We start from the raw sequence: 15,770 nt of genomic DNA on the forward strand, positions 1-15,770 counted from the left end.
TAGTATTTCTTAAATTCCACATATGAGTGAAATCATATGGTATTTGTCTTTCTCTGACTTATTTCACTTAGCATAATACACTCTAGCTCCAGCCACATCATTGCAAATGGCAACAAAACAAATGAACACGGGGTTGGGGAGGGGAGGCAAACCAAGAAATAGACTCTCAACTATAGGGAACAAACTGATGGTTACCAGAGGGGAGGAGGGTGAGGGATTTCACCCATGGGGATTAAGGAGGGCACTTGTTGTGACCAGCCCTGGGTGTTTTATGTAAATGTTGAATCACTAAATTCTACACCTGAAACTAATATTATATCGTATGTTAACTAACTTGAATTTAAATAAAAATTTAAAGAAAAAAAAGTGGTAAGTATATTTAAGCAAAAACCCAGAAACATCTTTAAGAAATCATGTTAGAAAATAAGGAACCATTTTAAAACACATACGTTGTAGTTGAAAATACATAAAAATACATGTATGCAAAAAAATTAATAAAAACACCTGAAGTTCATATGTAAAAAATTTAACCGGCAATGTTAGAGTAGAAGGTGGAAAAAGTTCCCTGACACAGGATAAGACTGACTCTCTCCTGAAATCCAGAGATAAAAGTATTTAAAAGATAAGTTGTAGCCAAAGAGAGAGAAATGGGACAGTGGAAATAGCCCAGACAGAAGAGAGCACTTACACTATTACACTAATTTGGAAAATTCCAGCAGTCCTGAAGATCCAAAGCCCATATACCTCTATCTCTCCTAGGCTTGACTTCTGTCTGAAGTTGAGTTTGAGTGCAGATGGTCTGGCCTTATATAGTCCTGTGACACAGTCACCGCCCACAAGGAGGGTCATTGCCTCCACCCCAATGATTGGATTATCTCAATCTAACCAAGTAAACTGAAGCAACCCTACTCCTCCACGCAGGAGGATGACGTAAAGTCACACCCAAAATCTTCTAACAGTTATTCTCTTTGAGTTAAACCATCGAACCTATGATGGCCATCCGAATGAGATTCTCTAATTTCAGAACTCAACTTTAAAAAGCAAGATGTTTTAGAGATCCAATATAGAAATGCACTGCTGAAATCTCCTGAAGTCTTTGTTAATGTAATCATTGGTATTATCTCTGAGACAATTTTGAGTGAACAGGGTCTAGAACAGTTTTCTTATCCTTGGACTCAGTAATTCTACTCTTGGGGGACAGTTATTAAACAGGATGAGAAAGCAGTCAGGTAAGCCTGTTGTCCTGCCATGATTATTAATAACATCCCCTTTTACTTTCAAAATCATCCCGGTTTAAACGATAAATTAGATATTGTTTATATTAGGAAGTAGAAGGAGCAGTAAAAGTCATAATGAAAGAGAACTATGACACAATCATCAAAACAGGGGAGTTGGAGGGTCAGTGAATTCCTGTTGCTGAGAGAAAGCAAGAATAAACCCTACCCCTGAGATGCACACATTCTGAATAACCTCCCATTGCTCAGGGGTCCTGCTCTTACTGCAAAGCCAACTGAACAGTTTTCTCTCTACTTTTATCTGATTACTGTTTCCATTTCCATGAGATAAATATCTACAGCAAGGGATCTTAAGTTAAAAAAAAAATTAATCTCAAGCCCCTTTCCACTCTTAAACATAACTGAAAACCCCCCAAACTTTTCTGTTTATGAGAATTATACTTCTTCGTGTTTACAGTATTACAAATTAAAACTGAGCACGATTCTGAAGATTTATTTGACACATTTCAAATAACCAAACTATTATATGTTAACATCAATAACATCATTTTCTAAACAATAACTATTTTCCAAAACAACAGCCAAAAAATACAATCAGTGAGGAGAGTGTCCTAGAGTTTGCGTGTTTGAAAACCTCTGTAATTCCCAATCAACACATACAGCTACATTCTCACACGTGCTTCTGCTGGTTCTATCGCGATACGTTGTTTTGGTGGAACTCTGTAAAGAAACTCTGGCTTCCCACAGATATTTAATAGGATAAGGGAAGTCCACTGCTTTCCAACAAATTTCTTAACTCTACATGGCAGCTCCAAATCTTAGTTTCTTGGCAACTGAAGCCCCCAACGATGAACCCAACCATCTTTTTTTGTGTGGCTTCTGCAGTCTCAGAACTAATTCAGATGATGTGGCTAAATATGAAACTTTTTTCTTCTTTCCTGCCCCATCATAATGAGAATCTTTTTGATTTTTCTATTTAAATTATTTAACTGCAATACTGATACCAACTCAGGTTGTTCTCTATCACTAACATCTACCAGGCCCTCCACAGGCGTTTATCACAAAAAGCATCATTGTTCACTGATTTTACATTTTTCAGACGGTTCTGACTGTGACTTGAACATTCATGGACTCGTTGCTGTTGCTGAGCCTTTATCTGCCGGGAGAAATAATTCTTCCCCGGAAATACTTTAATTCCCAGGTTCCTCATTACTACCGTAATGCTGAATTTACTGAGAAATGTCATTTTTTTATTTTCAAGTGCTGAAAATTCTTGGAGCCACGTATCTGTAAGATCTTAGGCCTCTCGTGACAACATATCAAAAAATGTACGTGAATTTTTTTTAAGTTTTAGAGTCATTTTTAATTATCGTTAGTGCTTCCATGAGTGAAGATTAAATCACAAAATAAGCTTGTTTCCATAGTTCCCTGATTAAAAAAGAAATTGACTTTCACACATGCTAGTTCGATAAGATGCAGCCGCTGGTGCAGCGGAGGGGTGGGGGGTAGGAGCTAGGCACAGTCAGCCCTATCGGGAATCTAAGATCCCTGCAAGGAGATGATGAGATGATGTGTTTGCTCAAAACACAGTTTGTATTTTTCAAAAGGGAGCAGCTACAGTGGGGCGGCTTTTCACAGTGAGCTCCCATCCACTGCTGTGGAGCTTTCGCTGGTTTGCAACCTCCTCTTGTCACCAAACCTCATCCTAACCTGCTCTTGGCTGCCTCGTTCTATTAAGGTGGACCCACCTGTCGAAAAGGCAGAAGATGGAGGGCACCTCTCTGAATGATTCGTGCCACCAAAATCTGCTAATAGAGTTCCCACACTCTCCCCTTCCAAAGGATCCTATTTTGCAGACCTGGCAAACTCCACAAAAAAATACTTTCAGCACTTTAGAATCCAGGTTTCCCCCACTATCCAAGGTAGAACGTTCTTGTGAAAACTTCCCGAAATCGAAATGGTGTAAAGTGAAGAAGCAATGCCCATTAATTAGATGAAAAATTTTTTGAGTATCCCCAGACTCAAAAAATAACCTCTTCGGCATTTCTGATACCTTAGGACACATGTTGCTAATGGAGGCACAAAATAGGACGAAGCACAGGTGCTCGCAGACACCTGTCAAAGCTCTGGGGGCTGGATGCTGGGATGCTGAGCGTCGGTCCCAGGAAGGGAGCTCGGTGGTGCCGCTCATTGCTCACGCGGTGTGCAGCTGCGGTGTGCGCTGCCTCCACCCGAGGCCGCAAAGTAAATGCTGAACGTGATTTTTGCTTCTCACCTTTTTTTTATAAAAGTGAAAATCCTCTTCAGATTTCTTTCCATTAGTGAAGACAGGTATTAATGTAGGTCTTTTGTAAAAGCAAAGTGTTGTAACTCGGGCCTTCATAAAGCAGGGGGAGACCTGTAGGCAGAAGGTTCCACTTCTGCACTAATTTCAAAGGAATTACAAAAAATTACTTTTTTTTTTACAAAAAAAGCCAAGGATGGTTAGACTCCACAGTTTCATATTTGATATGTCATCCCTACTCTGATCCATTTAATGGACCTCTTATTTTTTGTTCCTTTGAATTGTTTTTATTTTTTTATCAAAAATATTGAGAAAAAATGGAATGTGTATGTGTTTTATTCACAAGGTGTGTTCCTGTCTGTGTAAGAACTGGCAACAGAGGTCTTTATCTATAGCCAATTGTCTATAAAAACAGCAAGCTCTAACCTGAGTCTGTATGTGTCAATGACCTTACGCCGCCCACCCTCAAATAAAGGAGTGATGCTTCATCACCCCCCGGGGGGGCCCACCCTTCATTCAGCTTGTAGGTCCCAGATGTGCAGCAAAGACTAGAAGGAGACAATATGAGTTTGAGTGAGTGGTGAGTGTGCAGGAGCAAGGACACACATGTGACCCTGCCCCTTGAGCTGTTTATCTATTGTGGTTTCCAGGGCCAAACAGAAGCGTTTTCAGATTATCCATATATTTTTTCCTCCAGATTCAGACTGTCAAAATATTTTTGTGTAGGTGAGGAAGTCTGAGTCAAAATAAATTTCCTTTCCACCTAATTAGCTGACATTCAATGTATTAATCAAATGCAGCCTGCAAATCTCTCAAAACATGTTGTGCTTCCCCCGCCCCCACTTTGGGAATGGAGGTATATCAAGGCAAGCAGCCCTCAGTCCTGCATGAGTCTCATCAGCCTCACAGAGATCAGAGACTACCGATCTGGCTTAGGAAACAAGGCAGAGATCCAGACGTGGTAACGCCCTCCTCCACCAATTCATCCTCCTTGGTAGCTGCCCATCACTCTTCAGATACGCAGCAAAGTCCCTACCATGTCCTCCTGGCCTCTGCCTCTCTCTCCAGCCTCACCCTCTAAAATCTAGACATAAAACCTTCTTTTTCTTTCTCTTTTCTTTTCTATTTTTTTTTTTTTGAGAGACAGAGAGCACACGCATGCACACTCATGAGCTGGGGGGGGTGGGGCAGAGGGAGAGGGAGAGGGAGAGAGAGAGAATCTTAAGCAGGCTCCACACCCAGCATGGAGCCCAACGTGGGGCTCGATCTCACGACGCTGAGATCATGACCTGAGTTGAAATCAAGAGTCAGACGCTTAATCGACTGAGCCACCCAGGCACCCCAATCCTTCTTTCATTTCTTCCCTGTGCTCCTTCACTCTTCAGAAGAGTTGGTTCTCTCTGAATGGAACCAGCCCCAGCTAACCACACTGCTAATACCTATTCACCCATCATTCAGATGCAGCTGGGATGTCGGTTCTTTGGGGGACTGTTCTCTAGACTAGGTTGGAAACCTCTATTATATCCTCTCATAGTACCCAGCATCCTTCCTTCATGCGTCACTGCAATGCTACTTATACATTTATTAACATGGTGACTTGACTCATTTGTGGTTCCCTCATATTTAATAAATCACACCTACTGAGCACTTAAGCCCTGCCAGGTGTTTTTCTAAGCACTTCACCTGTTTTCTAGCATTAAATTCTTGTAACTCCATATGAAGTAGATGCTGTTACCATCTTAAGCTCTCAGATGATGAATTTAAGACTCTGTCAAGCTGTGAGCCCTCAATGTGTTACTATACCTCTCTGGTTGCCTACCACTAGTCATCTTTCACATGAGACAGAAACCAACTTCCACCCTGGTCAAATCAGTATTTTGTGATTTTTATATTTTATGCATACAATCCAATACAATTGAAGTGTGATTAGGGGCGCCTGGGTGGCTCAGTCGTTAAGCATCTGCCCTCGGCTCAGGTCATGATCCCAGGGTCCTGGGATCGAGCCCCACATCGGGCTCCCTGCTTGGCGGGAAGGCTGCTTCTCCCTCTCCCACTCCCCCTGCTTGTGTTCCCTCTGTCGCTGTCTCTCTCTCTCTGTCAAATACATAAATAAAATCTTTGAAAAAAATAAAGTGTGCTTAAAACAGAAGCTAACCTAATTTTTTTTAGCTTCTGGAACTACAGATCCATGCTATCTTGATAGTCATAGTAACTCATCAGACTTCATCTAGGGATTGAAAACCCTGGATCCCATCTACATTTTCGGCCATATTTTGCATTTTATTGATAGTTCATCACCTACTTGAAGAGAGGGATGTGACTCATTGGACCTTCTAAATTTCTAAACGTCCTTGTTAGTACTTGAATGCCTGGGCATTAGCTTTTTAGTTAGTTTAGTTAGTTTAGTGTGTTTGTGAGTTACTTAGCATAGTATCATTGCAGAACAAGAAATGGTAATGACTGGTTAGGAAAGTCAACACAGTCCCGTGAACATAGCATAGGTTGCCTTGTGCAGTCAAATCTTCCATTTAGCTATCACCTAAACACAGCACAGTGTCTTAGCAGCATGCTGCCCGTTGCCATGAGGTAAATCCAAATAAACTAAGATAACGGTCCCGCTCCCGAAGAGCCAGCGACACCTCATGCCTTGCACACAAACATTGATCGAGTATCTACTCTCTTGAGATACTCTGCTGAATACTAAGGGGATCCAAAAAGGGACTGACACAGCCGACAATTTTTATGTTACAGCATAATTAAGGGAGGTAGGACAAATAGATGACAAGGTAAATAACGTTGAGAAGTAGACCAGGCACTCTGTGGTATGTAATGGACTCTTGGTCACGCATATATCTTTTTAACCCCGTCTACATATAGATAACAAAGGACAACATATCCTAAGTATGTTTTTGGACATCCTCTTTTCCAAACCTTCACACCATTTAATGCTCATTTCTTAAAGTAGCATCAAAGGCCTTTGAAAACAATGTCAAGTCATCTCTCCTCTGTGAATGAAATGGAAGTAATTGGTGTAGCTTTATTTTTCTAACCAAGCCTTCCTCCCACCCTAAAATAATTCTAATCATTGAGGACAATCCACAGAAAGCGTATAGCACGTATTGTGGACTGATAGTTTGCAATGAATGTATTGATTAATTCATGTATTCCCACCACAAATAATGTACTAACTCCTCCATCCATTGCCCCTACTATACGTAGCAGCGAGACATCTACGCGTCTCTATAGATGGAGCTATCTACAGTTCTGGAGCCCAAGGCTCCAGACACGGGAGCGGAAGGGATTCATGCACAGGTGTAAATGGTACCTAGGGGGCAGCGAAGTGGTGGGATTGCCCATGAAGGTTGTGCAGTGTGGCAGAGGAGGGCCTGAGGCAGAACTCTGAGAAACGCCAGCATTCAGAGGAAGGGGAAAAGCAATCCCCAAAAGAAGTTGTGTGGAAGCCACTGAGGAAAGAGACCGCTGCAATCACCGACATAATTCTGGAATCCAAAGGCCTCTGGGGCACTAGATGCAACACTGAGAATACCTAGCATTTTAGCCTAACTGAGCCCTGTGGGCCCGCAGAGCGAGTCAGGCCAAAGAAAGCCAAAGCTGGGAGTTCCGGGAGACGGTAGACGTCTGAAATCTAAATGGACAAAGAGATCTGGAAAAATAAATATGATGTAGCATATTTGTCCAGGTGGGAAAGGCCAGGCAGGCCACACACACACACACAGCAAAACAGAGGTCAGAGCAAAGCCAGACAGAGGGAAGTTTGGGAAAGTGTGAGCGGGGGAGAGTGGCTACTTAAATTATTAATTAAGTGCTGTACATGATTTACATATAACATTTCTCCTTTCTTCTATGAGCTCCTATCCTAGGGAAGTGCCCTTTTTAAAAATATCCGCTACGGGTGTCAACAAAGGTCTCCTTTGCTAGTTTTTAATAATGAGCAGCATATTAAAACTGATTTCTTTGCTTATTAATAAAGTACTCACAGTTTTTAAATCTTCAACAAAGCTAGATGTCTATCTCTTCGGTAATAAAAACTTTAATTACCTTAAGTGCCTTTTAGGACTAGTGAAAAATGAACATTAAATTGGGGGGAAATATGCAAAAATATAAAAATGTTTTAAAATAACCAAAGAAAACACGGTCACCTAATTAAACGTGGCCTTTGCAAGTAGACACTGAATGCTCAAGTTAGTCTACTCATGATGCTGAAGAGTCAAACCACAGAGTCCTGGTATACTCAGCACATACTTATGAAATGTCTGGAGGGCTTATCTGTAGTTTGCCCAGAGTGATCTTGTTTTAGGGATTAATAAAATATGAAGCATGGGAAGGTCAGCACATCATATAACTGAAAGATTATGCCATGCGTTGAAGAAGAGTTTTGAAGTTCAGAGTTGCTGCAGACTTAAATGAAAGAAGCTTAACATTCTTGAGGTCAAAGCAGTTCACATAACTGCAGTACTGATTCAGCAAAACCAAGTTTATGCAGAGAAATCATTTCTTAGGAGGACCACCTCTTCCTCTTACTGGGCTGGAAAAAAACAACTTTTGCGTCCAGAGACTCAATCTCTTCCCAGTCATCCGCCCCTGTGACTGGTGGCCAAAGCTCAGGAATCTGTGTAACACACTGCCATCTACCGTGTCTCTGTAGGAACTGGAGCCCCTTCAATCACTAGGCGGGATCCTAACCTTGACGGCCGGCAAGAAACCAGTCAAGGAGCATCACTCTCCTTTTGCTTGCGGGAAGTCTTATGACTATGAGAAACATACGCAAATGAGATATTCACCCTTGTGCAGTTAGATTCGTTGAGATTTGTAGGATGATGGTTTTAGAGACAGTGGAGTAAAATTAGCTAAGATGGATTGTCTCACGGAGGGGAAATCAGTTTATAAAACTGAACGTAACAGAGAACATACCAATAGGTATTCTGGTGGTGTTTTTAAATAAACCCCAAAGCATCCACACTGATTAACTGAATGATGTATACGTGGAAGAAAAGAAAATATTCATGCAAGTCTGTGTCACCTGCTCTTCTAGTATTATCGGGCATCAATTGTTTGAAGATCCAAAGGGCCATATTTGGTCCATCCTCTCCTATTTTTAATCTTGGTATCTAATTTCTGGTCATTTCTCTGCAAGAGTGAGGCCAAAGAAAAGGAAATAATGCATAGCGCTGAAGCGTCACACAAGGGCTTGTTAGCGGAGCTCAGTGATTCTGATAGGTCAGTGGGGGAAGAGATTGCAAAATTCAAATAGGATTTCATTATGTATGTAGTTCACCAAATCATCAATACCACTAATAAATGAATAATGGTGGGCTTCAATTTAATAGGATTTACTGGGTAATTATACTCTGTACCTAGTACATGACAGGCACACAACTAGTGCCTGATACCAGTGACCCCTGGATGGCCAGCTTTGCAAGGATTTGGCAAACTGCTAAGAGCACTGTGCATTGGCTTGGGGGGGGGGGGGTGTTGGAGCTTGAAATGCCACAATTCAAATACCTTTTCTCCTAATATAACAGGTATGAGCTTGCAAAAATTACTCTGGGGAGCATAATGTTGTAGGATGATGCCTTGAGTAGGTGAGAATTCGGTCCCTGGGAAAGGAGCATCTGAAAAGAAATAGGAATCCCAGCAGCAGTGTAGTGGGGAGGAGGGCAGGCTCATCAAAAGAGAAGGGAGAGGGACTCCCGCTGTGATTTTGTTCAGAGTTGGTTCTTACCCTCTTGTTCCTCAGCCCCAAAGAGTGAGAGGGGTCCATTATGATTTTTTTTAATTAATGATATCAAAGAAACCGGTTGTTTTGCTCTGTTTTGGGTTTTGGCAGTCAGTTTTAATTAAAGAACTTTTGCAAGAAAGACCTGCTTTTGAGCCTTCCTATCCCTACAGATCTTCCCGAAATGGTCAGTCATCCCTTTTCAAGGAAAGCTAACAGTTGCAAAGGCACTTGCCGTCCCTTAGGTGAGGGAGAATACAGCGAAAATTCTGCACTTCAGCTGTTCAGCCGTTCGCTTCCCTGCTGGACTAAGCCAACACTGCAGAACACACCCGCATCTGGAGACTTCAACGGGCCTTCAGACCTCTAACTTGGACCACGCCCTGCGCTCTTTACTCAGGGGACTAAACAAAATCACTGATCTTTCTCTCCCCCAAAGTGAGATGGATTATTAGAAGAGGGAAGTTTTTCATTCTTTCTCATGCTCCAAATATGTATTTATCCCCCTTTTCCACAAATCGTCTCTGGGAAGGGCAAGGCCAAGCAAAACGTCATTTGGGGCCCTAATCTTAAACAGCTGCCAGGAGCCTGCTCGTGGCTCAAGTAGCTCTCTGCTTTCCCCTCCCCTCTGCAGGTGCTTGCCCAAACTGCTCAGCTCTCGAAGCCAGCCACATCTCCCCATCGCCTCAGCCATGGCCCCAGGCTCAGCCACCACTGACTCAGCCTCAGCCACCACAGCAGCCTCTAAATGGTTGCCCTTCATCTCCTCTGCCCCCCTTCCAGTCTTTCCGTTACTCAGAACCCCACTGCCTGCCCCTTGGTTACAACCCTTCAGTGGATCCCCACTGTCCCTAAGATAAAGACCAAAATCCTTCCTCGGGCCTCCAGGGCTACGTACTGCCCAGCGTCTAGGCACTCTCTACCTCTGCGGTCTTAACTCCCACCATCTTTTCCCTTTGTCCCCCTGTACAGGGTCCTTCACCCAATTATAGGATGGGCTAAGCCCTCCCCTTAGCATCTGAGCATGTACTGTGAAGTATTCGATCGACCTGAGGGACTCCTCCTTCCCTTCATCCCTCATTTATTTCTCCCCATCTTTAAAACATTACTTCTGTAAATCTTTCCCAGAGCCCAGCCCTAAGTCCCATTCCTTTGATGAACTATCTCAGAAAATCGTGGGTCCCCCCCCCCGCTTTGGAGTACTTTGTATATAATTATTATTACTCTTGTGTTTCTATTAGTACCAAATAACCAAAATATTTGCTGTAATTATTGGTTTCCAATCTGTCTCTCCTAGGAGACCATGAGTTCCATGAGGGCAAGAGTAGTTTCTACTCACCTCTATATCCTGAGCACGTAGCCAGAGTCAGCTTTAGAGATGCCCGATCCATACAGTTGCATGGAAGGTTTAGAAGAGCTTTACACCTGACTTAATGCTCTGCTGTGGTCGTCTTAAAATTCTTAATTTTTGAACAAGGGACCCCACTTTTTTATTTTGAACTGGGACTTGCAAATTATGTAGCCTATCCTGCAGCTAGCATCATGCTTCACAGACAGAAGGTGCTTGGTAAATATATCTTCAGTGAATAATTATACACAGAATAATTAACACACAGGTGCCTCTGCAGCCAATCTTACAGAAGACACAGCCTCAAAAATCTCATGGGAAGAACCTCCAAAATAATATATGTCCCTTCGATCTGAGATTCTGATAACATGGTTAAGAACATTTTACTAACAGTTAGAGGAAAGCTAAAACATCCAGTGTCATTGAGAGGTAAAAAACAAACAAGCAAACAAATGAAACTTAAGTTCACTCAGGGACATAGATCTGATCTTGTGATTTCCATGAAGACAAGACTTGTTGGGGAAAGATGGAGAGAATGCTGACCTCGTCCCGTGCTGAAGACCATCCAGAGGCTGGAAATGGTGAGGTCAGACCTGGCTTAATGTGGAAGCAACACTACCATCTCTCAAGCTTGTTACCACTAAAGGCCTTAACTGGGTCACTGTCAGACATTCATTTTATTAATTTCATAAGTTCATGTAGATATTTTGCTCATGGAGTGAGATAGAACTGGGTCTGGTTTCCAGGGGTGTCTCCCTAGGCCAAATTATTTAAACTTTCTGAGACTCAGTTAGCCCATCTATCAATGGAGGGAAATAGAGCCTAATGTATAGTTTTGTGAGGACTGTAGATAATGTATGTAGAGCAACTTCCATTTGATTGCCACTCAAACCATCTAAATGTCTATACCACAAAGAGGCAGAAGCCACCAGCAGCATTTATATACTTGCTGCTATTTCCGTCACGTTTTCTCAGGTAAGAAAAGTGTATATTTCTTATTTTCTTTGCCACTCATTCACTGTTTTGAGTACCAGGACTTATAAGTCATCTAATAGCTCTGCCTTCTTGATACTTAAGGTAAGCCATCTCTATATTACACATTACTCTCTATAACAATATTACTTCTAACCCAAGTAATTTGAAAGTGAGTTAATCCTTCCCTCTCCTATCCAAGTAATCAGATGGACCCAAAGCTCTTTATATTTAAAAAACATTTCAAAGCTTTCTTTATAGCACTGGAAATAGTATGTCCATTGAATGTAGACTTTATTCCTACTTCCTAATGGACACTGAGCTACAATCTCTTTACCAACCAGTAGAGATTGGTGAGGACCTCTGTGGTCCCAGAATGGAATTGTGGGTCTAAGATAGGGTTTCTCCTACAGGGAAGTGATAAGGAAACTATCAAACTGAGCCAGAAATCGAGCAAGTACAGAGTGGAGGTATAGAAGCTAATTTCTAAAATCATGGTAGTAGAGCTGAAGACTTGTTCTAGGATTCAATTTTTCTTACAAATGAAGAAAAGTAGCAGTAAAAAAATATAGATGAGACTATTGGATTCCTTTTCATTGTCCTTACCATAGTGATTTTATCCCTGGATTCACAAAGCAATATCAGTAACATATTGAAACCAAAAGCCTCCAAAACCTGAAGCTTGTGTCAATCTGATCATGGGAGAATTTATAAACATCCAGGCTTTCTCGATGATCATCATTTATCCATCCATTCATTCATTTTATGCAACAATAATTTTCAAGGCTATACCATATACCACAAAATTTGATAGGTGCTCAAGTATTCAGTGAAATGTCATGGAATTAGCTCAGGAAACTCACACTCTAGGCTGGTAACCCAACTAGCCACGATATAATGTGCAGCTGCACTACTCTTGGTGAAGGGGGCAAAACATCTGAACCATGAGGAAGGAGCCTTTAATTATGCTAGAACAATGCATAAGGAAGCCAGGACAAAACTTTGTTTACAATCCCACATGCAACATTTCATACTATAGGTAAGGTAAGAATAATGTGTACATGTATCTTCTATTCCCTGCTGGTCACATTCTCCTTAGAAGCCAGGAGGGCACATCTTACTCCCCCCATCTCTCCCTAACATTGCACAACACAGTGCCCAGTACAGCGATGCTAAGTTCCAATGGAAGTTAATTGAATTGCAGAATGGTTTTTGAGAAAAGAACATTGGTCTTTCGAGTACATGTGGCCAAAGACTGAGTAACAGAGAGATGAATCGGGGCAAAACTTATCCATCTTGCCAAGGAGTTGCTGAAAATCGATCTTTACAGACCATGTGCTGACTGTCAGGTGTTCCAAAACAATGACCCCAAAAAAAGAATAGACTGGTCAAATTTGTGGACTAAGGATCCTTTCTTTAAACAAAGGTGAATTTATATCAAACTACTTTTGATATTTTTTAAAATAGGAGGCCCCAAAGTCTTGTTTTAAAAACCACGTTCAAAAACTCCCACACGTGAACAGGCCTAGTACCCTGAGCTATTTGACCTATTAAAACAAAGATTCTCCACTAGCTCACATAATCGTGGCATTTTTCTTTCAACTATATGAATCGGGCCCTTAGTGTGAATAGACAGTGAGGGAAGATCTTTATGAATAGCCTCCCTATTATCATGGTTCATGACTTTTTACAATGCAATTATTGTGGCGCGTCATATCATAACATAATTGAGATTCTAGAAATGGAAATGAGAGGTAATTGAAGGGACAAAGTTACTCAAGAAAATGCAAATGCCATTTTATTTGCAAATTAAATTAAAAATATAATGAGATGGGTGTAGAAACTGATTGAAAAATTAATTGAGAGAAACAAATTTGGAATCTTTCTATAAGGGACATCTGTAAGAAATTCTTCTGCTCTGACACACTTTTTCAGAGAGTAAAGCTCTTCCTGCTAGCCTGAATGGAACTTGAATGGAAGCCGGACTAAAGGCAGATCTTTAGAACATGTGGGAATAGCTGGAGGCTCGGCAGCCAAATGGTGAACTTGTGGACTTGTATGGCCTTGAATGATATGCAATAGGAAATTTTTCCAATGTGAGCTCCAAATCAATATTTAGCTAGAGTTTGTTTGCTTGTTTAACATTTGCCTTCTCTCTCTCTCCATCTGTCTTTACTGATTAAAAAAATAATAAGTTGGAGACATCAAGACATTCTGCTTCTAAATACTTTAGCATGTGATTCTTAAGAGTGAAGGAATTCTTCATAATCACAATATCATTACCACAATCAAAAATAGAGGGGCAAGGGTACTAGAGCTCTTTATATTTGAAAGACCCCTTTATAGCACTGGAAACAGTGTGTCCATTGAACCTAGACTTTATTTCTACTTCCTAATGGGTACTGAGTTACAATCTCCTTACCAATGAGTAGAGATGAGTGAGGAACTCTGTGGTCCCAGAATTGAATTGTTTTGCTTGTCATATCTCTTAAATCTCCTTTATTCCAGAACACTCCACCACTACCACCACTTTTTTTTTTTAAGTTTTTCAGGACATTGACATCTTGTTAATAAGTCCATGCCAGTTGACTTATAGAATGATCCCCATCTGCATTTGTCCAGTTGTTTCCTCGTAATTAGGTTCAAGTCAAACTGGGTGGTCATTTTTAAAAAGTGGACCACAATGGTATTTACTGCTCACTTTATCTTTGAACAATAAATAGTTCTTAAAAAGAACTAAGGAATATGAGTTGACCTTTTAACATATTGAAAGTACCAAAGAGAAGAAATAAAGAATTGTTGATTTTTTTTGTACCAGATTCTTTAGCTTAGGTTAGGGCAGGATATTCATGAGGTGTGTGTGAATCTTGAAATTTCTGAGTGTGTTTATAAAGGATTCCTCCAGCCTTTGGAGATTTACTCAAAACCTCCCTGTTCTTCCTCCACGGAGAGATTTTTGAACTTGAGAATTTAGAAAGTGATTGTTCATTATCCAAACTCTTTGAAAAAAGAAAAAGGAGTGGGAGGCACTATAAAGGAAGAATCTTAGTTGCTGGGGTAAGAGACAAAATTGATGACTTTCCCACTGATTCCTCAGCCAATTCTGCCCCTCCCCAGTCCCCACTTCTCCAGAGATTAAAACATGCTTGAATTGGAGAAGTCATTTCCTTCCTTCTGTTCAGTGCCAATTCTCAGAGGAAAACATCCATTTTGCTCTTTGATTCTTGTAGCCCAGAGACTGGCAATGAAAGAACCTGCTGCTTCCTTGAGTATACGGATCTCATCTGGGGGGCTGCAGGGCAGGAAAGAGAGTTGTGGGGTGTGTGTGTGCATCAAGCGTGGGTGTGAGAATGATTTTCCCCAGGGCCTCTAAGTTGGCCTGCAGCCCAGAGTGAAACATTCATCTACCTTAAGTTGCACCACGAAGCAGAGATGGCTGGGGGAAGTCACTAAATGGCCCTGCCACTTGCTGCCAACTTTCACCATGTCTCCCTGATGCGGGACATCCTAGAAACTAATGCCGTTTTCCGTCTCCTCCAGGGGGAGTAAAAGATGCACCTTTCAGTGGTTAGTAAGCTGGAAATGAATCCAACTAAAATGTGAATAATCTTCCCACACAAAGTCAAGAGCTGGATCTCCTCTCATATTACTGTGTTCTTATATTACCAGATGCAAGGATGCTTGCAGTCTTTAATCATAAGTCCAGTTTCTAAGTGCTGAGTGGATGGGAAAGATGGAAGTGCTCGTGATGCAGACATGGAATCTATGCAGACATCTCATGCTCGAAAAGGTAGACCCAACTAGATCCATTTTGATCTGAGAATGTTTACTTTTAACATTCAGCTTTAGGTTGTAAGAAAAAGAAACATGAAATAAAACAATAAACCTGGAGGAGCTCCTTGCAACATGCAATCGATGTCTTGAGTTTCTAATTAGGGACACACAAGCTGAAAGTAGAGGGGAGTTTTTGGTTTGGTTTGGTATGATTTTTTATTATTGTTTTTTGTTTTGTTTTGTTTTTTGAAACAAGGAGAAAATTTTGGTCAGCCTACATGGAGGATTTGGCTGAGCCTCTGGTGGCTGACTGTTCTAGTTTGCCTAGGACTAAGAAATTGCTCAGGACAAGGGATTTTCAGTGCTAGAACCAGGACAGTGCTGGGCAAATCAAGATAATCGGTCACCCTAGTCAGGCCA

This window comes from Eumetopias jubatus, unplaced genomic scaffold (assembly GCF_037043125.1).
Source record: "Eumetopias jubatus isolate StellerSeaLion01/CBP00866 unplaced genomic scaffold, mEumJub1_p1.0 scaffold_6, whole genome shotgun sequence".
Classification (NCBI taxonomy): Eukaryota; Metazoa; Chordata; class Mammalia; order Carnivora; family Otariidae; genus Eumetopias; species Eumetopias jubatus.